We start from the raw sequence: 26,086 nt of genomic DNA on the forward strand, positions 1-26,086 counted from the left end.
GTGGCACAAACCCACAGAGTCAACAACAGCAATATTTATGTTGGATATTTTCTGCTTAAACCTTTTTTTTTTATTTTCATTTTTTTTTATTTTTATTATACTTTAAGTTCTAGGGTACATGTGCATAACGTGCAGGTTTGGTACATATGTATACTTGTGCCATGTTGGTGTGCTGCACCCATCAACTCGTCAGCACCCATCAATTCATCATTTATATCAGGTATAACTCCCAATACAATCCCTCCCCCCTCCCCCCTCCCCATGATAGGCCCCGGTGTGTGATGTTCCCCTTCCCGACTCCAAGTGATCTCATTGTTCAGTTCCCACCTATGAGTGAGAACACGCGGTGTTTGGTTTTCTGTTCTTGTGATAGTTTGCTAAGAATGATGGTTTCCAGCTGCATCCATGTCCCTACAAAGGACGCAAACTCATCCTTTTTTATGGCTGCATAGTATTCCATGGTGTATATGTGCCACATTTTCTTAATCCATTCTGTCACAGATGGACATTTGGGTTGATTCCAAGTCTTTGCTATTGTGCATAGTGCCACAATAAACATACATGTGTATGTGTCTTTATAGCAGCATGATTTATAATCCTTTGGGTATATACCCAGTAGTGGGATGGCTGGGTCATATGGTACATCTAGTTCTAGATCCTTGAGGAATTGCCATACTGTTTTCTACAATGGTTGAACTAGTTTATAATCCCACCAACAGTGTAAAACTGTTCCTATTTCTCCACATCCTCTCCAGCACCTGTTGTTTCCTGACTTTTTAATGATTGCCATTCTAACTGGTGTGAGATGGTATCTCATTGTGGTTTTGATTTGCATTTCTCTGATGGCCAGTGATGATGAGCATTTTTTCATGTGTCTGTTGGCTGTATGAATGTCTTCTTTTGAGAAATGTCTGTTCATATCCTTTCCCCACTTTTTGATGGGGTTGTTTGTTTTTTTATTGTATATTTGTTTGAGTTCTTTGTAGATTCTGGATATTAGCCCTTTGTCAGATGAGTAGATTGCAAAAATTTTCTCCCATTCTTTAGGTTGCCTGTTCACTCTGATGGTAGTTTCTTTTGCTGTGCAGAAGCTCTTTAGTTTAATTAGATCCCATGTGTCAATTTTGGCTTTTGCTGCCGTTGCTTTTGGTGTTTTAGACATGAAGTCCTTGCCCATGCCTATGTCCTGAATGGTACTACCTAGGTTTTCTTCTAGGGTTTTTATGGTATTAGGTCTACCATTTAAGTCTCTAATCCATCTTGAATTAATCTTTGTATAAGGAGTAAGGAAAGGATCCAGTTTTAGCTTTCTACTTATGGCTAGCCAATTTTGCCCGCACCATTTATTAAATAGGGAATCCTTTCCCCATTTCTTGTTTCTCTCAGGTTTGTCAAAGATCAGATGGCTATAGATGTGTGGTGTTATTTCTGAGGGCTCTGTTCTGTTCCATTGGTCTATATCTCTGTTTTGGTACCAGTACCATGCTGTTTTGGTTACTGTAGCCTTGTAGTATAGTTTGAAGTCAGGTAGCGTGACGCCTCCAGCTTTGTCCTTTTGACTTAGGATTGTCTTGGCAATGCGGGCTCTTTTTTGGTTCCATATGAACTTTAAAGCAGTTTTTTTTTTTTTCCAATTCTGTGAAGAAAGTCATTGGTAGCTTGATGGGAATGGCATTGAATCTGTAAATAACCTTGGGCAGTATGGCCATTTTCACGATATTGATTCTTCCTATCCATGAGCATGGTATGTTCTTCCATTTGTTTGTGTCCTCTTTTATTTCACTGAGCAGTGGTAGTGTTGTGGTTCTTAAAGATGGTGTGTTCAGAGTTTTTTCCTTCTGGTGGGTTTGTGATCTTGCTGGGTTCAGGAGTGAAGCATAAGACCTTCGCAGTGAGTGTTACAGCTCATAAAGGCAGCACGTCTGCAGTTGTTTGTTCCTTCCAGTGGGTTTGTGGTCTCGCTGGCTTCAGGAGTGAAGCTGCAAACCTTCATGATGAGTGTTACGGCTCTTAAAGGTGGTTTGGACCCAAAGAGTGAGCAGCAGCAAGATTTATTATGAAGAATGAAAGGAACAAAGCTTCCACAGCCTGCAAGGGGACTCAAGCAGGTTGCCTCTGCTGGCTCCAGCTGCCTGCTTTTATTCCCTTATCTGACCCCACCCACATCCTGCTGATTGGTCCATTTTTACAGAAAACTGATTGGTCCACTTTACAGAGAGCTGATTGTTCGATTTTGACAGGGTGCTGATTGGTGCGTTTACAAACCTTTAGCCAGACAGAGTGCTGATTGGTGCATTTACAATCCTTTGGCTAGACACAGAGTGCTAGACAGAAAAGTTATCCAAGTCCCCTCTAGATTAGCTAGACACAGAGTGCTGACTGGTGCATTTAGAAACCTTTAGCTGAACACAAAGTGCTAAGTGGTGTGTTTATAATCTTTTAGCTAGACAGAAAAGTTCTCCAAGTCACTACCCAACCCAGAAACCCAGCTGGTTTCACCTCTCAATGCCCCCTGTAAACGGGACACCCCAACTGCTATTGAGAATTGGGTGGTGACTGCTCTTGCTACTTCCTGCTGGATAGGGGTGAAGAATGGGCCCTGCAGTTGTGGTGTCCTCCAGAGGGGAACTCTTTAGGCCAGTGAAAGGGCCAGTGGGTTGGTCCAGGGGTCCTTGGTAGAAGTTGTTAGTTGGGCTCATTTGGGGTTCCATTTGTAAAACCATCTGTAGCTTGATGGCCTCCATCCTAGAGGAAACAAATTTGACAAGGAGGTTAAAAATATAGGACCCAAAACCGAGTAATAGCAAGATGGCTGTCACAGGACCTAGAAAGGGGAGAAGCCATCTCGCCCAACTCCAGAGGTTTGTATAAGAGTTTGAAATGCGTTGCCTGATTTCAGAAGCCCTTTCCTGTAAATGCCAGGTGGCGTCTCGTACTATCCCTGACTGGTTAGTGTAAAAACAACACTCTTCCCCTAAGAAGGTGCAGAGTCCTCCTTTCTCAGCAGTGAGGAGGTCTAGGCCTCAGTGGTTTTGGAGAGTCACTGCTGCAAAAGAGTGTATTTGGAATTGTAGGGTAAGGATAGATTTTGCTATTTCTTGCAAGCTGTCTGAGAATTCCTTTGAGAGTGTGTAGTAGTAGGATAATGAAGTAGATAAACTGGCTATTCTGGTTCCTGTAGCAGTAGCCATTCCTAACCCTATAAGTAGGGGTATTAGTTGTATGACTCTGCACTGATGGACTTGAGCTTTGAGGGGCACTGATAGGGTCTGATTTCCTGGGGCAACATTCATGTTGGGACTTAGAAAGACTAAGGTGCACGTGCCTGCCCAGTTAGTGAGGAGGCAGACATAGATTAACGTTCCACATAAGAAGAATATTCCTTGGCTACATAGACAGAAATTTACCCTGTTTTTTAAAGAAATAGGGTACACTATTTTTTTCTTTACTACTTCTTTCTCTTTCTCTCTTCCTTCGACTCCTTCTTTGTGTCTTCCTCTCTTTCCTTCTTGCTGGTCTTTCCCTGCCTCTGACAGCTGCTTATGCTACTGTTCTCCCCTCTCCTTGCTGTTTTCGATGGCTTCAGTAGTGTAATACTGCCACCTCATTGGGTTTTTGCACTGCGTGTAATAACTCCATAATTTCCTTGTGGTATTTAATGGGGGTTCCCCCAGAGGTTAGGAATTCTGTTTCTTTCCATATTGCAGCATGGGCATATAGGATTAGATAAGCATACTTGCTATCTGTATATACATTTATTCTTCTTCCCTTTCCCAGTTCTAAGGCTCGGGTAAGTGCCACTTGTTCTGCTAACTGGGTGCTGGTCCCTGGGAGAAGAGGCTTACTTTCAAGTATGGTTATATCACTAACTATGGCATAACCTGCCCTTCATATCCCATTTTCCACCAAATGAATTTTCATCGGTATATAGGTTAAGGTCAGGATTAGCTAAGGGGACTTCTAAGAGATCATCTCGGTTGGCATAAGTCTGGACTATAATTTGTTTGCAGTCATGCTCAATTGTTTCCCCATCCTATGGGAGAAAAGTGACAGGGTTGAGGGCCACACATGTACGTATTTGAAGCACTGGTCCTCATCGAGTAGCACTTGGTATCTAAGTAGGTGGTTGTCTGATAACCATAAACTTCCTTTGGCAACTAGTATGCTATTTACATCATGAGTGGTCCAGATAGTGAGATCCTTTCCTTGTATTATTTTGATAGCCTGTGACACTAAGATGGCCACTGCCGCAACTACCCTTAAACAGTGAGGCCAGCCTTTTGCTACTACATCAATTTCCTTCCTTACATATGCCACTGGTTGTGGGGTGGTCCCACGAATCTGAGTAAGGACTCCAAGAGCTATCCCTGCTCTCCCTGTTACATATAAAGAAAAGTTTGTCCTGTGGGAAGGCTTAAAGCTGGAGCTTCTATAAGGCCTGTTTTAAGGTTTTGAAGGCTGTTTCTGCCCCTGGTTCCCATTCTACTAGATGCATATTTGCCCTCTGGGTCTCCTTGATTAGAGTATAGAGGGGCCTGGCTTTCTCACTGTATATGGGGATCCATAGTCGGCAAAAGCCGGTGTTTCCAAGGAATCCCCACAACTGTTTGAATGGCTTAGGGCGAGGATAAGCCAGTATAGGCTGTATTCCTTCCTTGCTGAGGGCCCTGGTCCCTCTCGATAAGATTAGGTCTAGATATTTGACCTTCTGTAGACAAAGCTGGGCCTTCAACCTAGATGCCTTGTACCCTTGATTAGGTAGAAAGTTCAAGAGATCTAGAGTAGCCTGCTGGCATGAGGCTTTCGAACTGGTAGCCAAAAGTAAATCATGCACATACTGAAGGACCAGAGTACCTGGACTTGAGAAATGGCCTAGATCTTGGGCCAGTGCCTGACCAAACAGTTGAGGGCTATCCCTAAACCCTTGAGGCAAGACTGTCTATGTAAGTTCAGACATGTGGTCTGTGGGATCCTCAAAGACAAAGAGAAACTGGGAGTCAGAGTGCAGGGGAATACAGAAGAAGGCATCCTTTGAGGTACAGAACAATGAGCCATTCTGCTTCTTCTGGTATTTGAGAGAGCAGGGTATAAGGGTTTGGTACAACTGGATATAGGGGAATTACTGCCTCGTTGATGAGTCTAAGATCTTGTACTAGTCTCCACTAACCATTTGCTTTTTACTCCTAGAACTGGGGTATTGCAGGGACTGCTGCATTTGCTTACTAAGCCTTGAGCTTTTAAATGATTAACAACATCCTGTAATCCTTTATGAGCTTCAATCCTTAAGGGATATTGCCTTTGATAAGGAAAAGTGGTGGGATATTTTAGCCTGAATTGAAGTGGATGGGCATTTTTTGCCCCTCCAAATTGTCCTTCCAATGCCCAGACTTCAGGATTGATTCCCTCCTCAAGTAGGGGACAACAAATGGGTAAATTGTTCCCCATATTCATGTAAATAATAGCTCCAGCTTTGGCTAATATATCCCTCCCTAATAAGGGTGTGGGACTCTCAGGCATAACAAGAGAGGCATGTGAAAAGAGCAAAGTCTCCCAATTACAACTGAGGAGGTGGGAGAAATACCTGGTTACAGGCTGTCCCAGGATTCCTCAGATGGTAATGGAACTTGAAGACAGTTGTCTGGGACAGGAGATTAACACTGAGAAGGCTGCACCAGTGTCCATGAGGAAGCCAATTTCCTGACCCTCAATGGTTAAACGTACCCGGGTCTCACTGAGGGTGATGACATGAGCTGGTACTTGCCCCAGGCACCCTCAATCCTGTTGCTGGATCATCTGACTGGGGGCTTCTGGCCCAGAGAATCTTTGTCCTCTGGGGCAGTGCACATTTCAGTGATTGCCTCAGCATAGCAGACATGGACAAGGGATGGCTTCTCATTGGTGAATCTTTTTTAAAGTGTCGTTGTAAACCACACTGATAACAAGCCCTACTGGGTAGTTGGCCTGCTCCATTTTCTGTCCTCTCTGAACTACCAAGGTTTGTTTGTGTGAGGGCCATGACTAAGGCTGTGGCCTTTCTCTAATCTCGCTTTTCCTTTTGGGCCGGTTCCTCTTGGTCCCTATTATAGAACACCATGTTTGCCAGGTTTAATAATGCCTCCTGATTTTGCTCAGGGCCCAGGACTCACTTTTGGAGCTTTCTCCTGATGTCTGTGGATTATTGGGTAATAAACTTATCTTTTAGAATCAATTGACCCTATAGTGAATCAGTTGGCAGGGGAGTATATTTTCTGAAGGCCTCCCATAGCCACTTGAGGAAGGCAGAGGATTTTCTTCCTTTCCCTGGGTTATGGTGGACATCATTGAATTGATGGACTTTTTCCTAATTCTCCTTACTCTTTCTACAACACAAGTCAATAGATGTTTATAACTCCATTCTCCATGATCTGAGTTGAGGTCCCAGTGGGGATCCACACTGGGGACAGCTTGATGACTGTTAGGGAATTTGTCCCTTTCTTTGGCTGTCATTCTATCATTTACTTGACTAAGATATCAGGTATCTCCAAACTCTTGGGCTGCAGCTAAAGCTGCATTCTTTTCATTAAAGGTTAGGGTTTGATCTAACAATAGCATGACATCTTTCAAAGTGAGATCGAAGGTTTGCCCTAGACCCTGCAAGACATCTATGTACCTATTGGAATCATCTGAAAACTTCCCCAGGTCTGCCATGATATGCTTTAAATCACAGAGGGAGGAAGGGACATGTACCTGGATTGGACCAAATTCCCCTCCCCCTACAGCTTGAAGGAGACATAACCGATAGCCCAGGGGTTTTGTGGTCCTTTGGAGATTTGTTTGTTTGTTTCCTTCTGGGTGGGGGAGATTAGAGGAGGCTTATCATTAATAGGAAGGGAAGCTATAGGGAGACTAGGATATGAGGGTAAGCTGAGAGGTCCTCTTGTGGGATGTAAATTGCAAGCTTTGCATAGTTGTGGATTCTCCTTCCATGTAAAGAAAGCTTGGACATAAGGTATTTCACTCCATTTGCCTTCCTTCTTACAGAAAAGGTCAAGTTTCAGCATAATATTGTAATTTATACTTCCCTCAGGTGTCCATTTTTCCCCATCAGAGAGAAAATATTGGGGCCATGCCATAGTGCAGAAAAAAATGAACTGCCCCTTTTTCAGAGTTTGCAGGTCAAATTGGTCCCATTGGCTTAGGATGCATTTCAAGGGTGAGCCTGTTGATGCCCGAGTGTTTCCCATCTGAAGGACAAAACCCCCTGCCGTTTAAGTTTGTTTGTTTCTCCCCATGCCCAAAAACCTGCAACGGACCCTAGACCCTGCTGATCAGAATAGTTGCACTCACTGACACAACAGCAGAAACACCTCTTGCCCAAGAACCTGCAATGGTCCCTGAACCCTGTTGATTGGAATAGTTGCACTCACTGACGCAGTAGCAGAAACACTAGTTTTCCTCCTAGCTCACAAGGAGGACCGAGGAATGTCAGATTTAGTGGCCCTTACTGACACAGTCTCGAAAACCTGCACCCTTGCCTGTCCTCCTAGACCACAAGGAGGACCGAGAAAAGTTGGATTCACTGGCCCTTACCGATGCATTCTCGAAAACCTGTTAGAGTCTTAAGCATTCTTCTGTTAGTATTGAGATTTTACCCCTGTCCTATAAAGATATTATGCCCCCAAAATGAAGTGGAGGTCCGTAGCCTCAGGGAGAGGAGGGATCTTCAGAGTTGGAAGAGTGATGCCTTTTGTCCTCACTTATAGGAATATGAAGGATACAGTTTCTGAGGCTCCCCATATCTTAGCTTCAGGAAAAGCTTTTGTTAGGCCCGATTGTCTGAAGATGTATTCTAAAATTCCAGATGGTCACCCCAGTGATGGGGCTTTGGGCAAAAATTATGTCTTTCTGATTGGTGAGCCCAGGTGCCTAAAGAAGGTAACAGAGTCCTGGAGTTTATACTAAAAATAATTCTTATAGGTGAAACTAGAAAACCACCATAGACAGAGAGTGGGTTTTAGAAGTGGGACTAGCTTCAAATAATAGATGTGAGAGGAAGTTTGTCTGGTAGGTATTAGGACCCAGGAGGCAAGAGTCAGGATAGATAGGATAGATGGGTGAGTCTAGCTTGGGTGACATGACGTTGAGAGTTCTGCTCATGGCCGCAGGGTCAACAAACTTGTTGTCAGGACCCTGTAGCTGAATGGCTTTTCTCTCTGTTGAACCTCGACTCAGCCGAGAACTAAAGGAAAAGTGGAAGTTGGTTCCAGGCAAACCAACGTTCCCAACTCCGAAGAGTCAGGTGTTGTTAGAGAGCCCTTTCCCAGAAAGTCCAACACCCGTGTGGTCAGTCTGGTGGCCACGCTAGTCACTTTTAACTGGCTGACAGGTGCCCAGTATTTAGCCCCTGAATTCTAAGGAAAAATAGGACAGAAGAGCAAGTGAAAGGGATCTGATGATACTAACCACTTGGTGATAGTCCCTTCATGGTTGCCAAAATGTGTCCAGAATTGGTTGCTTCCAGTGGGTTCTTGGTCTTGCTGATTTCAAGAATGAAGCCACGGACCCTCACAGTGAGTGTTACAGTTTTTAAGATGGTGTGTCTGGACCTTGTTCCTTTAGATGTTCAGATGGGTCCAGAGTTTCTTCCTTCTGGTGGGTTCGTGGTCTTGCTTGACTTCAGGCGTGAAGCCGCATACTTTCGCAGTGAGTGTTACAGCTCTTAAAGGTGGTGCATCTGCAGTTGTTTGTTCCTTCTGGTGGGTTCGTGGTCTCTCTGACTTCAGGAGTGAAGCCGCAGATGTTTGCAGTGAGTGTTACAGCTCATAAAGGTATTGCGGACCCAAAGAGTGAGCAGCAGCAAGATTCATTGTGAAGAGTGAAAGACCAAAGTTTCCACATGTGGAAGGGGACCCAAGTGGCTTGCCACTGTTGGCTCAGGGGGCCAGCTTTTATTCCCTTATTTGGCCCCACACATGTCCTGCTGATTGGTGCATTTTACAGAGCATTGATTGGTCCATTTTACAGAGTGCTGATTTGTCCATTTTACAGAGTGCTAATTGGTGCATTTACAATCCTTTAGCTGGACACAGAACACTGATTGGTGCATTTTTACAGAGTGCTGATTGGTGTATTTACAATCCTTTAGCTAGACATGGAGCACTGATTGGTTTGTTTACTATCCTTTAGCTAGACGGAAAAGTTTTCCAAGTCCCCACCCGACCCAGAAGCCCAGTTGGCTTCACCTCTCAATGGGGGAAAACATTTCATGAGAGTTTCAAGTTTTCCATCTCCAATTTGTGAACCTAAGTTTGTTAAAAACAAAAGTTAGTCACTATGATTAGGTGATATTTAAGATAAAAGTTGAGATTGTACTGGATATAAAATAGTTATTCAAAGTACAGATACATAGAAGATAAGAATGATATATTTTTTCTGTTTCATTATAAAATTATTTCAAATGAGATAAAGTATAATACATATATTATTGAGATTATGATGAAACTAATTAAAATTATGTTTCTATAATTATGCATTTGCATATGTCTAACAAGATACATTTAGAAATATATTTAGTTAAAAACAAAAAGAAAAATCTGTATCTATTTAGATTAATTGTATACAAAAGGAGACAAATGAGAGGTTTATTCCTTTCTGTAAAACAACTTAGTTATTCTGTGTTCCAGAGAACTGCATTTTATCATCAAAATATTGCTAATTTTTACACTAAAGCTTTTAAAATAATTTTAATAAAACATGCCTTCATTTTTAAAATTGGAGTTCCTAAAAATTATTTATTGTTGTAGATTTTGAAAATATTACCTATAGATTGTTTATCATTTGTTTCTAAAAATGCAGCACCTTATCTTGTCCCCTCTGATAACTATTTCTAGGTATGCCTTTTTCCCAATAAAAGTCTCACATTTAGAGCACTAAAAGTGGTAAAATGTATTTTATATGTAAATTCTTTATGAGGTTCCTAGAACGGCCAGCTGGTAACAGAAACATTTGTTATTCATTTCATATTAAGAAAGGTAATAGAAATACATATGATTGTTTGATATTTTCAAATCTTAGTTAACTCAACACTATTTTGAGTCTTTTTTTTTTTTTTTTTTCCCAACAAATTTAATAGTAGAAAGCACTGATTTCACTTCGGGGCTAATCTAGATTGAATGAGTCCACATCAGCTCATCTCTCCCACTCATTACGTCTAAAAGTCTGGAAAGAATGAAGAAAACTCTCTGAGGACTCTTAAAAACTACAGAGTATCAGGTAGATGGAAAGAGAAATGAAAACTGAAGAATCTACATAAAAGTAAATTTACATTTTTTTTTTCTTTCCTTCTTTACTGGTTTCACCTATAAGGAATAAGAGGTAGATAGAGAAATCAAAATTGAAGAATCTATATAAAAGTAAATTTACATTTTTTCTTTCCTTCTTTATTTACTGGTTTCACCTTTAAAGAATATCAGGTAGACAGAGGAATCAAAATTGAAGAATCTACATAACAGTACAAATTTACATTTTTTTCTTTCCTTCTTTATTTACTGGTTTTCATCTATGAATTGGCCAAATTATGAAAACGGTCAATGAATGTGGACAGCAAAAAAGTCTGAGAGGAAACCATTCTTTCTAACCAAAGAAACAGGAAAAAGAGCCTATGTGTAGAGGAGAGTGCAGAAGAGAAATCTTTTTCCTCTCTTTCTCCCTAACCAGTGCAAGGACCAGACCCAGGGGCAAAATCTCACAGCTGCAGTATCATTTAAGACTCAGAGAGAGCCTATCTTTCTGGGCAAAGGGGCTGAAAAGAAGGAACCTGTGATCCAAAGAGTTGGGGGTAGGTGGAGATTCCTGTTGTTATTATTATTTTTCTCCTCTCTTTTCTCTCACTACCTCTCACAGCTCTCTTCCAGTTGCATGGAACTGCAGAACAGTGGGAGAGGGCTTGAGTGGACATAATTCTGACGGAACTCCAGCTTCCTACTTAGTGGACCAAGCAGAGGGCCTATCAGAGCTGGAGAGTGTGAAGGAATATCTGCAGTAGAGAGATAAACACAAGGAAAACAATGCCAATAGCATCATAATCCAACTGCTAAAACAAGTAATAACTCAGAATTTTATGAATGGTGATCATATTTATGAGGAATAAAGGTTAAATAAATAAATACTTTGCAGTTAAAGGAAAACTATGAAAGTTTGTGACCAGCAGATTAACTCTATAAGAAATGCAATAGGAAGGTTTTCAGGCTGAAGACAAATTATATCAGATGGAAAATTAAAATTTCTGAATAAAGGAAGAGCAACAAAATTGATAAATAACTGGATAAATAGAAGATACTACATTAGGAAACAAAAATTATATCATTGTCTGAAAACTGTAATGCATGCAGATACAGTATACAGGACAGCAAGAACATGTAGAGTAAAAGGACTTACATGGTTTTAAAGACTCTAAGTTTTAGTTAAACTGGTAAAATATATTACCTCTAAATAGTCTGAGAAAAAATAGATTTTGAGGTTGTAATCTCTAAGCAAAAATTATAATAAAAAATACAGCAGTGGCTCATGCCTGTAATCCCAAAACTTCAGGAGGCTGAGGCAGACAGATCACTTGAGAGCAGGAGTTTGAGACCAGCCTTGGTAACATATTGAAACTCTGTCTCCACAAAAAATACAAAAATTAGCCAGTCTCAAAACATGGTCACAAAATAAATAAATATATTAAAATTAAAAATAAAATTTAATTTGTTTTAGAAAAATACCAAAACATATCCAATTGTAGTAAGTTAAAAATTTAAAACTATTATGAATTGCCAAAACATATCAATAACAAAACAAAAGTTATCAAATCGAATAAAAATATAATACCCAATTATATATTGCCTACAGGAAACTAAATTTAATTATGAAAGTATCTTAGATTAAAAGTAAAAGCTGGCAAAATATGTACCATGAAAACACTATCAAAAGATGTACCATGAAGATACGTACAAAGCAGGCAAAAGATACACCATGCATACACTATACAAAGATATTTCATGCAAATACTATCAAAAATGTACCATGACAACACTATTCCAGAAAGCTGGAATGAATATATCATCATACAAAATAGATTTCAGAAGCAGGAATACCACCAGGTATAAACCATGACATTGCACAAATCTGAGCACATTATATTTTAAAAAGGTACAACAGCACAGATAGTATTTTCAATTAGATATCCATACATGAAATACATATCTAAATTTATACCTCAGTCTTGCACAGATATTGAATCATAACACTAAATGTAATAAATGAAAATATGAATGTTTTAGAAGAAAACTTAGGAAAACGTATTTCAGGACATAGATTCATTGTTTATTTGTTTTTGAGACAGGGTGTCCCTTGATCACCCAGAGTACAGTGAAACCATCATAGCTCACTGCAGCCTCAAAGTCTGGGTGCAAGCAATTCTCCTGCTTCAGCCTCCGTAGTAGCTAGGACTACAGGTTCATACCACTGGGCCCAGCTGACTCTTTTGTAGAGATAGGTTCTCTCTATGTTGACCATGCTGGCCTCAAACTCCTCCCTAAAGCAATCCTCCTACCTTAGCCTTCCACAGTGTTGGGACTACAGGTATGAAACACTATGCCCAGCCAGGGCTTGGATTTAGTGAATAATTTTATGTGTGACACTGAAATCATCTTATATAAAAGAAAAAAAGGCCAGGTGTATTGGCTTACGCCTGTAATCCCAGCACTTTGGGAGGCCAAGACGGGCGGATCATGAGGTCAGGAGATTGAGACCATCCTGGCTAACATGGTGAAACCCCATCTCTTCTAAAAATACCAAAAAAAAAAATTAGCCAGGCGTGGTGGCAGGCGCCTGTAGTGCCAGCTATTGGGGGGAGGCTGAGGCAAGAGAATGGTGTGAATCTGGGAGGCAGACCTTGCAGTGAGCTGAGTTTGCACCACTGCACTCCAGCCTGGGCAACAGAGCGAGACTCTGTCTCAAAAGAAATAAAAAAGAAAAAAACGATAAACTACACTTCTTCAATATTTAAAGTTCTTGTTCTGAAAAGTATAATGCTAAGAGAATGAAGCCACATGGTAAAAAATGAAAAAAAAATTTTAAAAAAAACAGATATTAACTATCTTACTGACAAATGATTTATATCTAGACTTTAAGAAGGAAACTTAAAATGCAATAGTAAGTAAAAAAGTAGACATATACAAATGGGGAAAATATAAGACACTACTTCAAAGGAGACATAGTGATAACAAGTATGTCCTTTAAAAGATTCTTCACATCATTAATTATTCAGAAAAAAAACAAAATAAAAGCACAATGCAATATAACTACACAGCTATTAGAAAGGTGAAGAAAAATAGGTAATGTCAATTACCGATGAGGACACATGGTAACAGGGAATCTTTTACATTGTTAGTGAAAATGCAAAATGGTAGCGTAAATCTAGAACACAGTTTGGAAGTTTCTTATAAACATGCATTACTATTTTACCATGTATGCCCACAATTACACTTCCAGGTTTTTACCCTAGTGAAATAAAAGCCTATGAATACACAGACACAGACACACACACATACACACACACACGTATTGAGTGTTTAGAGTTACTTCATTCAAAATCACCAAAAACTGGAAACGATTGAAAAGTACATCAACTGATAAATAGATGTTAACACTAGTATACCAATTAAATTCTCCTTAGCAATAAACAGGCATAAACTATTGAAAAACACAATAATGGCAATGAGTTCAGATAAATTTTGCTGAATCCAAAAGAACTAAAAGGCTACATAAGCTATGATTTCAATTATATGACATACTGGAAGACATAAAAGTATAATGATTGATAAAAGATCAGTGGTTACTGACAGCGAAAGGGTGGAAGAGGCTTGAACTCAAAAGGCAGTATCAAAAGGGAGTCATTATTGTGATTATTGAACTGTTTTCCATCTTCATAGTAACAGTTTTTGCATTTGCCAATACTCATAGAACTGTACACTGGGCACATTTTTTGTATGTAATTTAAAAATTTTAAATAATTATATATACTTATGTTTATGTATGCTATATATATGTATAAATGTATATGTAATCTATATTTCTAGATTTCATATATATGTACGTATCCCTAGGAAGCTACTATAGAAATAATTCAGAAAGACATGGCCAAATAAACCAATATTGAAATTGAAGTGGAACATTCAAATCTCCCCAAACATTCAAATAATCTCCCCAAAAAAGCAGAAAAGGGGAAACAGAAAATCAAAAACAAAAAAGACAAAAACCAAACCAAAACAAAATAGTATACATAAGTCCAACCACACCAATAATTATTTTAATAAAAATAACCTAAAAACACAAGTTAAAAGACTGAGATTTTTGAGTTGGATTAAGAAAATATGGCCCAACAATGTGTTGTGAATAAGAAAAATATTTTGAGTGAAATTTCTATTGCAAAAATAATACATCATGCATATATAATCCAAAGAAAGCTACAGTGGCTCTATCAATATCAACAATGTAGTCATTACACAAGGAAATTATAATGAATATCAAGAACATCTAAAAGTAATTAGAAGGGTTAATTTACTAAGAAGACATAACAATTTTAAATATACATGCACCCAACAACAGAGTCTCAATGCATGTGTAATAAAACTTGATAGAACTTCTAAAGGCGAAATGGACTTATTTATAAGATAATCTTCTCTTAATAACCAATAGAACAAGTAGGCAGAAAATCATCAAAGATTAAAAGACTAGAACAACTCTATCAACCAGCTGGTCTAATTGATATCTACAAAAGAACACTTCTCACAGTAAGAGTGGTTTACTTTTTTTCTGTACATTGGATATTGTAATAGAGTACTCCACAAAGAAGTTAAGAAGAATAGGCCCGAGACAACTCTGATGCAGACTGGCTTGGAGTACCAATGGTTTTAAATCTGTTAGAGAGGAGAACAAATTGTGCCAAGATGTATGTCTTATCAAACTCTGAAAGGAATTCATTTGGTTTAGTCCAAATTCTGAGGACAATGCTTAGAGCTTTTCCTAGTCTCTGTTCATACACTCAGACTTACAACTAACTGTGGTCCTATACTCATACTGACTAGTTTAATAAAATGGTTAGGTTAACTTCTTGAAAAGACAATATGGTTAAAAGTAGTAAGATGGAATAAATTGGGAAAAAATTTCAATAACCCAAGATGTGCATAAGTGAAAAATGGCATTGAGTTCCTTTTTAGAAATCCTTCCCTAAGGAAACAGCAACCATTCAAAATTTTCAACAAAAATTTGAGACTCTAAGAATATATTTAAGGAATATTTTAAACAATTTTACGAGGTATAGCCACTAGCAAAAACAATGAGCTCTTTGTTTTTTGTTGTTTCGTTTTGTTATATTTGAACTCATATCTGAAACAGAGAACCTAGAAAAAAATAAATTACAGTAGGATTGTAACAATTTAGAACTAGTGTGTATATGTTTGGGCATTATTAAAGAGTCTTAAAGTAGTTTAGCAAAAAGCTTAGAACAGAGTACAAAATCAAAATATTCTGCGTTCTTAAAGAATCATGGGCTTGAGGCTATGGATAACAGCAGATAATAAAAGCAGAGTCCATTGGAAGAACTTATGTTGGCTAAGGATAAAAAAGATAGATGTGCAAAGTAATATTTATTTTCAGGAAATCATTAGACCAGAAAAGAGTGCATTGTTTATAAATACATTTTGAAAATGAAAGGGCTTTTTTGTTGACATACATGCTACTACCACTGTCATGGAAAATGATATGGTTTTGCAATACAAAAAACTCAAGTACTGGAAATGTCTAAACGTTGTAAGTCCATTCTATGTTTCAAATGTTCCAATCTTTGTGGCCCTTAGTAGGGAAATCTTTTTTTCTTCTGTGGGGTCTACCCTATGCAATGTAATTGACTGGAAACTGTTAATACAAACCTATTTGCTAGATAAAATCTAATGCCAAATGAACATTTTGTAAGTGTTAAAAAACTCTCATTACCATCAACTAAGTAGTTCCAGTCCCATCCATGTCTTTGATTCCAAAACTGATTTTTTTTTTTTTTTAGAATTCTTTAGATTTGTATTGAAGTGATTCAATGAGAAATTAATAATCTTCATTTTAACACTGCTCTGAGCTAATGGCTGCTCTTGAAAAGGTTTGTACATTATTTATGAAAAAAACTTTACTTCTGTCATTCTTTGCCATGTCAGATCCTTTTCCTTGATATAATGTCCAGGACTCCTACCACAGCATAATTTGTTATTACACTTGCAGACACTCGTTCTTCCAGAATGGAAGTCCAATATTAAGACTGTATTACTATGACTGAAATTCTGATTCTGACTTCCACTTCCTTTATAACATTAGACTGTTATCCCATTGTTATATTCAACCTATTGACTTTTGATTGTTCATGCTATAAGTTGTATATATTGTTTGACTATACTGTTTCAAGTTGGGTTCTGTCCTCTACTTTCTGACTAGATTTCTTTTATATTACTCACTTTGGCCCAAATGTATTCAAATTCCCAAATCCAAGTTTTATATTTCTCCAATTTTCCTTATTGCATTATGGTAGCCCCTTAAGTGTTATATAAATCAGAAAAGAATGTCTATAAGCATTCAATAGTTTAAAAGGCTAATATCATGTAGGCTGCTTTAATTGTAGAAATACCTAAAACCAATAAAGTGTATTCTCAAAGTGTAAGCATGTTTGGAATTTAGAATAATGATACCTGAAATTCTAAAGGCATAATAAAATTTTGACATCTATTTCAAGGAGGAGTGATTTTTTTTTTCTTTAGGGGAGCTAACTTATGTAAATCTGATGTGTTAAATAACATCTTCATGGTTTCCTGCTTCTTCTGATGCCATTATTGTTGTATATCTTATTTTGAGTGACTGTCACATAACATAAAGCTGTCTGTGACATGTTTCGATTTTAAGCAATTGGAATTCTGATTATAAAGATACTTCAGAATATGCTTCAATGGTTAGTAAGATGAATAATGCATTATTTCTTTATTATTCATTGAAAAATTTGGTTAGAATCATAGATATTCAGACTTACTGGCCAAACATTTAACAAAGGGAAGAAATAAATGTCAACATTTTTGGTATATTTTTTCCTCATGTTAAAGGCAGCAAGTCTGGAAATGGCTCATTATATTTAGATATGCTTTTTAATAATAAGAAAAAAATGTATTTTTAATGTTAACTCAATAAATTTTTCTCTTATGCTAAAATTTTTTGACATAAGTATTAATATATGTCTTTCATGACTTTCAAAGAAAAGTTTAGATGAAATGCACTTCTAATATGTGAACTATATTAAAAGAGAACCTATATACTTGCATTTTTGAAGGGAAAGTTACAAATTTGAAATTCAGACTAACTGGGAATGGATTGTATATATCTATTATTCTGTTTTATCATAACAATTTGCTAAACTTTTACAAGTTTTGATTTGAAAGTCTGTAAAGTTTTATTACTAATAGAATACTAATAGTATAATTAATCATATAGTTATTTTGAGGGTTATATCAGCTTAAAATGCATAGTACAATACGTGTGTGTGTGTGTGTGTATTTTATATATAAATATTACCTTCAGTATCTGTATGTCACACACAGTACAATCACAGATACTGAAGGTGATATTTAGGATGTATTTGATTCTGAATAAAAAAAAACTCACTCAAAAAGGCTTTCATAATAAAGGAATTACTATCTTATAGATAGATATACTATAAATCTAATAATTCTTTGCTACATTGCCAAAAAAATACCAAATCTGCCTTGAAATAGCCTATTACTTTTCAATTCCAAGGTTAGATCTAGGTCACTACAGTTCCACAAAGAGAAAGTACATCTGAAACTATACAGCCCCTGGAAAGGACACTGCCCAGTGAACTAATCATGTATGACCATGGGGGACTTTAGATAAAGAAATCCTTTCAGTGAACAGAGTCTGGGTTCATGGAGATCAAAAGACAATCCTGAGCAACAGATTTAACCCTGAAGCAGAGGATGGAGTGACCTTCCTGAGAATCACATTGAGTGGGGCAGGAGACCTGAGAGAAAGCAAGGTCCTACTAGCAAGACAGGAAAGAAAAAAAAAAAAATTTGTTGGACAGGTGATTACCAGTGTTTTCTATATTAAATAAAACAGTATTTTACACATATTATTTTGTTTGGTAATAATTAATTTTTAATTTGTCTTGCAGAAATACAACTTGGTTCTAAGTTCTTACATCTATACAAATTTTACTATATGCTGTCAGTGTTATGATTTATCCCTAATGTGATTTTCATTGCAGTCATATTATAAGCACAATTCTGTGTTGTTCCACAATTTCATGGAACTAGTACTCTAAGTCAGTAGATAAAACATATTTCAGAGGAAAAAAATGGAGGGTATTATGTCTTTTAAGCTTTATAATACAAGATAAATCTTTTCTATTACACGTAAGCTGTGAAAATTGATGGTTATTCTTTATTCAAAGCCCTGATATTAACAAATCCCCAAAAGATGGAATGAATAGAAACAGAACAAATGAAAGAGTGTCGATTGTTTGACAAGCAGTCATTTGCATATATTCTTAGATAAAATTGATTTAAAGAATCTCCACGGATTAATGGATAAAGAACTTTTAATGAAATACAATATTTAATTTGGAAACACATTAACTTATAAATGATAAATTATAATAAATAAATGTTAATATTAATCTCCCTATATAGAAAAGACTTCAATTCTCCCAAAGAATCACTGAAGGAGAATTGACAAGAAATATGTGTGTAATTCTCAAATATGTTGCTTGACATGGTTTACAGCTTTACACAAAATTTTCCCAAATCAGTTTAGAAATAGCATTATTATTTATGAATGTGAACTGATATATGGTCTAAAGAGGAAACTAAAAGTTATGATACATATAATATTACCATGATATAAACACTAGCGAGAATCAAATTCCATTTAATAAATGTTTTATTGTAAAAAATAAGAAAAGATCTTTATATACCCACCCCTACACACATTTGTTTCTATTGTTTGCAGAGTATTACAAAAGAAATTTTCAAAATTATGTCATTTTACTCATAAATACTTCAGTGTAGAACCCTATTTGATAAGACTTGCTTCATATAATCTCACTGCCATTATCATACTTGATAATATTATTCATTACTTACAAATATACACAAGTTCATTGAGATACACATTTTTCTCATTTTCTTTAATATGACTTTTAAAATTGGGTTTATTTTAATCAGGGCCATTCTCTTGTTTGTGTTTAGATATTAGGTAATTTATTTTTGTTTACTCTATGGTCATCCTCCTTCCTCAGTTCTACATCATAGTGTTTATGCCATTGATTTGTTAAGAAAATGAGCCATGGGTCATAGAATGTCTTACATTTTGAGTGTGGCTAATTAATTTTTCTTGATGTACCACAAGTGCTTCCTCTATGCCCCATGTTTTCTGTAGCTTGGAAATGAATATAATTTAATCGGATTGGGGTTTAATTTAATTTAAGCAAAATTCTCTTAGATTGTGCTGTGTATTTCTTAGTGCATCATATTAGGAGTTATGTAATATCTGCTATTATTACCTGTAATGATAATGAAATTGATAATTAGATCCAAGATTTTTTCAGATCAAACCATTCAATATAAAATTTTCCTCAAAATTTAACTTTTGGTTTGAGCTTCTATTTAATGTTGTTGCCTAAACTATTTTTATATCAGCTTATAAAATCAAAATTTTAAAAATCTATCATTTATTCTTCATTTACTAGCTGAATTTATTTTCTATAGAATGAATTACCTCTCCCCAACATTACAGCTGTTCTAATGTACAGTTTATAAAATAATGACCAAATGAATGCTCAATTTGTGTGTGTGTATATATTGCTACTAACCAAATTTTATTATTTCGAGGTAGCAATTTCTATTGATTTTTAAATATTTTTAATATATGTAAATATATATGGTATATCCTGAATGTAGAAAATATTTCACCTATTTTATTCCATTACTTTTCATTATGTCTGTATTTTGTTTTCTTTTGCCAAAGTGCTGAGTTAGTACTAGCCATAAAAAGTGACTAGTGGTAGAGAAAGTGGGCTCATTTTTTTTTCCCTATCTGTGGAGGAATACCTCCAGAAGATAGTATATAAGAGAAACATAAATTCCTATGTTATTAATTTTATTTTAAAACATAAATGAAAGTTAAGTTATGTTAAATAATGCCTGGTACCTGTGGAGATACACAGTTGATATTCCTCAATAGATTTATCGGTGTGATGAATTACATACTAGATTTTCTAATAGCAAGTAACCCATTTTTTTTTTTGAATAAGCCACGCTTGATAAAGATATATTTTTTAAAAAATGTATTTTATACTCTCTGTCTGTTTTTAAAAATATTTTACTATGGCTTATAAGAAAACTGCACTTGTATACCCTGTTTTATTTATAAAATAAAAAAGAAATAAAATAAAAAAGAAAAATAAAAACAAATATTTTTAATATGTCTAGTAATTTTAACTGTATTAATTTCAAAATCAGTTTCATGTTTAATTGGAATAATTTTAACATTTTTCTATCCATACTTCTTTAACTCCTTAAAGCATTTCTAGTGACTTAAAAGGAAGTTTTTTTTTCAGGCAACTTAACTGTAACATATTTGCCTTAGCCATTGGCATCTAAAATTTAATGATCCTCAGCATTACCTGGGGAAGTTTTGTTTGTTTTGCTCTGTTTCCAGTTTGTTTTCTTTCACTACAGATGTTAAGAACCAACTTCAGACCCACTAAATCAAAAATCCCTTATTGTGGCACTTAAGAGAAATCTGTCCAGTATTTAACATGTGCTTTTTGCTTTTCAGCATACAGTTAAGTATGCAAAAGACAAAATTAAAGAGAACAACAAAAACAAAAAACCCTAGAAAATGTTGTTCTAATCTACAGAGTGAATAATTTGAACAGAAATAAACTCTCCTAGGATACATTATAACATAAAAGACCAAATAACTTTGTCAGACTGTGTGTGTTTGAATATGAATGTGGGTGTTAAACATAAAATTAGTTTTTATACGGTCCTTCTTTGCTCAACAATGTACATTTTGTCATAATATTCCTTTCCTATAACAATATAGTAAAAGTGAAAAAATAAGTTATATTAAATTAAAATACCTCCATTTTAATAGTGTTCACATTTTTAAGAAGAAAAGTAAAATGTTGAGTCATTGAATGATATAGTATTCGTGATGAAATATAATTTCACAATTTAAAAATACTATGGTTCTATGTTTTATTTTATTGAAAATTGCTCCACCAAACTTTTCTGAGAAAACATATTTCTTTAAATAAAAGTACATCATTTTAAGACACATCTTTATTTTACATGCCAAAAGAAATTACTTTAAAGCTAAAAAGCAGGCTATATATGATACAATACTAACATTATTTCCGGTCTTAAAATTATATGTAAAGTATATTTTCAATTCATGCTTTGTAGATATAATTTATGTATGTTAGCTATATGTATGTTAATATAAGCCTGTTATTTTTCAATTAAAAATAAAAATACTGTATAAGCAATGTGAATTTTAAAACGAATGATTTTTTAAATAAATGATTTTTTTTCAGGAATCTAATATTTAGAACATAAGCCATTTCTTATTCAATTCTATTTACCTTTTTGTCATATAATTCCATTGCATTTTGAAGCATCAGTAGATTTGTTTTGGTAATGGGGTAAGGACTCCTTATTCAATAAATGGTGCTGGAATAACTGGATAGCCAAATCCAGAAGAATTAAACTAGACCCTTGCTTTTTACTCTATGCAAAAATTAATCCCAAATGGATTAAAGATTTAAATGTAAGAGCTCAACTATAGAAATCCTAGAAGAAAACCTAGGAAACACCCTTCTTGACATCAACCTTAGCAAATAATTTTTGGCTAAGTTCTCAAAGCAATTGCAACAAAAACAAAAATTAACAAGTGGGACTCAATTTAACTAAAGAACTTCTGTACAGTGAAATAAAGCATCAACAGGGTTGACAATCTACAGAACATGATAAAATATTCAGAAACTATGCATCCAACAAGGGTCTAATGTACAGAACATATAAGGAAAATAAATCACCAATCGAAAAACAACCACATTTACTTCTAAAAAGAAGACATACACAAAGCCAACAAACACATGAACAAATGCTCATCATAGTAAAAAACAAATCAAAACCACTATGAGAAAGCAGCTCACATCAGTCAGAATGGCTATTACTAAAAAGTCAAAAAAAACCAGATGCTGGCAAGGCTGCAGAGAAAAGGGAACTCTTATGTATTGTTGATGGGAATGTAAATTAGTTCAACCACTGTGGAAAGCAGTTTGGAAATTTCCCAAATAACTTTTTTTTTTTTTTTTTTTTTTTTTTTTTTTTTTTGAGACAGAGTCTTGCTCTGCCCCCAGACTGGAGTGCAGTGGCCGGATCTCAGCTCACTGCAAGCTCCACCTCCTGGGTTCACGCCATTCTCCTGCCTCAGCCTCCCGAGTAGCTGGGACCACAGGCGCCCACCACCTCGCCCGGCTATCCCAAATAACTTAAAACAGAGCTACCATTTGACCCAGCGATCTCATTACTGGATATACACACAAAGGAAAATAGATCAGTCTACCAAAAAGACACATGCACTTGTATGTTCATCAAAAAGCTATTCACAATAGCAAAGACACATAATTAACCTAGATGTCCATCAATGTTGGACTGAATAAAGAAAAAGTTCACCCTGGAATACTACGCAGCAATTAAAAAGAATGAAATTATGTCCTTTGAAGCAACATAGTTGGACTAGAGGCCATAATCCTAAGATAATTAATGAAAGTAAAGAAAACCAAATACTGCATGTTTTCACTTATAAGTGGGAGCTAAACTTTAAACACACATAGACATAAACATAGGAACAACAGACACTGTGGACTACTAGAAGGGGAAGGGAGGGAGGAAGACATGGATGGAAAAACTACCTGTTGGGTACTATGCTGACTACCTGAGTGCAATATACCCATGAAACAAACCTGCACATGCACCCCCGGTGTCTAAAATAAGAGATAATGTTTAAAAAAAAATCATGAAACCTCAGAAGTAATGATAAACAAGAAAAGAAACAAAATTCCATCCTTTATGTTTTATGTTTTGCTTTGCTATTATGAATAAGTAATATATGTTTATATATGTATATTTAAGTTCATCTAAATTTGATTTAAGCTTATTTATATTTAAATTAAATTCAGCTAAATTCATTGATATTTTATTTCATTTTATTCAAATTTATCTAAAATTACAATTGTTTGATTTTATTGATAATTGCTCTACAAAACCTTTTTCAGATAAAATATTTCTTTAAATACAAGTACAGCATTTTAAAACATATCTTTATATGCGAAAAGAAATTTACTTTAAATTTAAAGCTAAAAAGCAGGCTATTTATGATATAATACTAAAATGCCACTAACTTTGAACTTCATTACTTCACACATTTAAAGGTTGAGAAATTTTTATCTCAGAATTTATGGAATGTTACATATAACCATGGATATGTCACTTATATGGCTAAATGTATAGTCTGAATAACATTGTATCAGATACAAGTATTTGATTGAATGCAAAACATGATCATATATTTGAATGTTCATTAAATACAAAAATTTCTGTGGATGACACTGAAGTCATCATCTCAGAATGTCTCTTATTGACTTTCATAATACAAATACAATAACAAAATATATACATGTTGAACTTTTAAGGTTTTCTCACACTTTATGTATCTATCTATATGTTGAAATTTAGATACACATCCTATTTAAAAAAAAAAAAAAAAAAAAAAAAAACCTCCTTCTCTACCCAGAAAGTTTACATTATGCTATTTTATCTAAACCTAAGTCGAGTAACCAAGAAGATATTAGTTCACTAAATTTCAGGTATTTGTGATATAATCAATTCATCTTTGTGTTTTCAGAATTAGTATTGCCTTTTAAATATGTTAATATAAATAGGTTCATAAGATTATAACCAGATTTTTAAACACTTAAAATAGATATTACTTGATTAATTATAGTCTATATATTGTAAGAAATAACATATTAAAGGTAATTCCTTTTAAATGTACAGTGTTAACCACAGTCACCCTACTGTGCAATAGAACACCAGAACTTGTTCCTCCCATGCAAATATAACTTTATGCCTGTTGATAAATCTCTCCCTATTCCCCTCTCCTTTCTACCCTCCCCAGGCTATGGTAACCACTGTTCTACTCTCTACTGCTTTCAGATCAGCTTCTTTAGACTCTATATATGTAAATGAGGTCATGCATTTGTCTTTCTGTACCTTGCTTATGTCACTTAACATAATGTCTTCCAAGTACATCTGTGTTGCTGTAAATTACAGGATTTCATTCTTTATCATGTACCTGGAAGAAAAGATTTTGGATGTTCTCACCACAAAGAAATAATAAATGTATGAGGTGACTGAATATTCTAAATACTCTGATTTGATTATTACACCATATGTATATGTACTGAAACATCTCACCAAACCCTATAAATATGTAATTATTTATCAATTAAAGACAAAATTTTAAAGAGTTTATTAGTTTTAAACACTAAGCCCTTCATGTTGTTACTTATAGTTTGCAAACATAGTGGCTACTAAAGACATATCAACGTTCCTTATCTTTGCTATCTTCTTGTAACATTTATTAATGCACTTTACAAGACTATTGCAGATATGTTAGAAAGTTGCTCTGTTTTCTGTAATTATCATCTCTAGGCTTGTGTTAGATTAACTGCAATACTTTTTGGGTTACATTTTTCTTCTCCTTCATGTCTTTCTTATGCATTCTTACTACTTTACACATAATGTATTTGATACTTCCTCTTCTTTACAAGAACACAGTGCATTCTCCATGCACTGCTTGTTTGCATTCTACTCTGCTTAATGTTTTTCTATCATAACTCTCTTGTGATGCTGATTCCTGCATTTTCTTTACATTTCAAGTTTAAGGTTGCTTACTGACAGTAAGTGTGCACAATAGATAAAGAGATTTAAAAGGGATATTTCTCAGATTGTGTGCTCCTGGAAATATGATACCTCTGTGAAATAAGATTTCTCTTTTTTATGCAGTGTGTTTTTTTTTCTTCAGTTAAGTCAGCCATCTCCTACCCCCAGCCTATAAACAGTCTTTCTTCAAAAGACTCTAAGAGATCAGCTAAATGCTATCTCAGCATGTTCATTTTTAAAATCTCTATCAACTATTAAAGGTAGGTTACACTTGACGTTAAACATGATTTAAAAGTCCACATTTGGCATATTAAAATATTAGTAAACCATAGTCAATAAAACAGTCGAATAAATACTGAGGATGGATTGTAGTTTATATTCTCACATACATGCATTTTCAAACTGTAGCTTTCATCTGAGTTGGCAAGTCTATAATGTGTAAAAATGGATGAGTCCAGCAAATCTATTTTCAGAGATTATTTTTCCTACTATTAGAACTAATTTCTGCTGACATGAAAGTATTATTTGCTTGACCTACCAAGTGTGAGTGTTTAATGGACTTAGCCCAACTAAGGATGTGAACTGGTTATCTGAGTCCTCAACCTGAGAGCTTGGCTAATTCCCTGATAGATTCAGCCAACACATTTTGCCGTTTTAGACCCAAAGGACATTATTAATAAATTGGAACTAACGACACTGACCTGCTATGTAATGGTCTAGCAAGAAATAGCTAATCAATATATGTTTTTTGGTAGTATAAAGTACTAAAAACTGACCCTCAAATTGCCCCATTCAGAGTTATAAAACTCAGTTATTTATTTTATTTTTCTAAGTGTTAGAAAAAATGTGGAGGGTCATTTGCTAAAAAGGAATCCTGCATGAAATAAAACAGGTGTTGTGGCTAATGGTGCTGTAATTTAGCAGATTCCTGTTAATTCCATCTCACTATATCAGAATAACATTGAATTGCTGATTTTTAGAGGTCTTCATGAAGCTATAAT

General features: G+C 35.5%; 1 long non-coding RNA gene across 1 annotated transcript in view; it reads left to right on the forward strand.

Annotated features, from left to right (window-relative positions):
• The window catches only part of LOC117063713, a 153,128-nt gene that overhangs the window by 97,578 nt on the left and 29,464 nt on the right, over positions 1-26,086 (forward strand). The window contains exons 4-6 of the long non-coding RNA XR_004429045.1: positions 10,007-10,010; positions 10,702-10,816; positions 16,082-16,171. This is a non-coding gene — a long non-coding RNA (uncharacterized LOC117063713). The remainder of the gene's footprint in view (positions 1-10,006; positions 10,011-10,701; positions 10,817-16,081; positions 16,172-26,086) is intronic.

This window comes from Trachypithecus francoisi, unplaced genomic scaffold (assembly GCF_009764315.1).
Source record: "Trachypithecus francoisi isolate TF-2019V2 unplaced genomic scaffold, Tfra_2.0 Lachesis_group18, whole genome shotgun sequence".
In the NCBI taxonomy this organism is placed as follows: Eukaryota; Metazoa; Chordata; class Mammalia; order Primates; family Cercopithecidae; genus Trachypithecus; species Trachypithecus francoisi.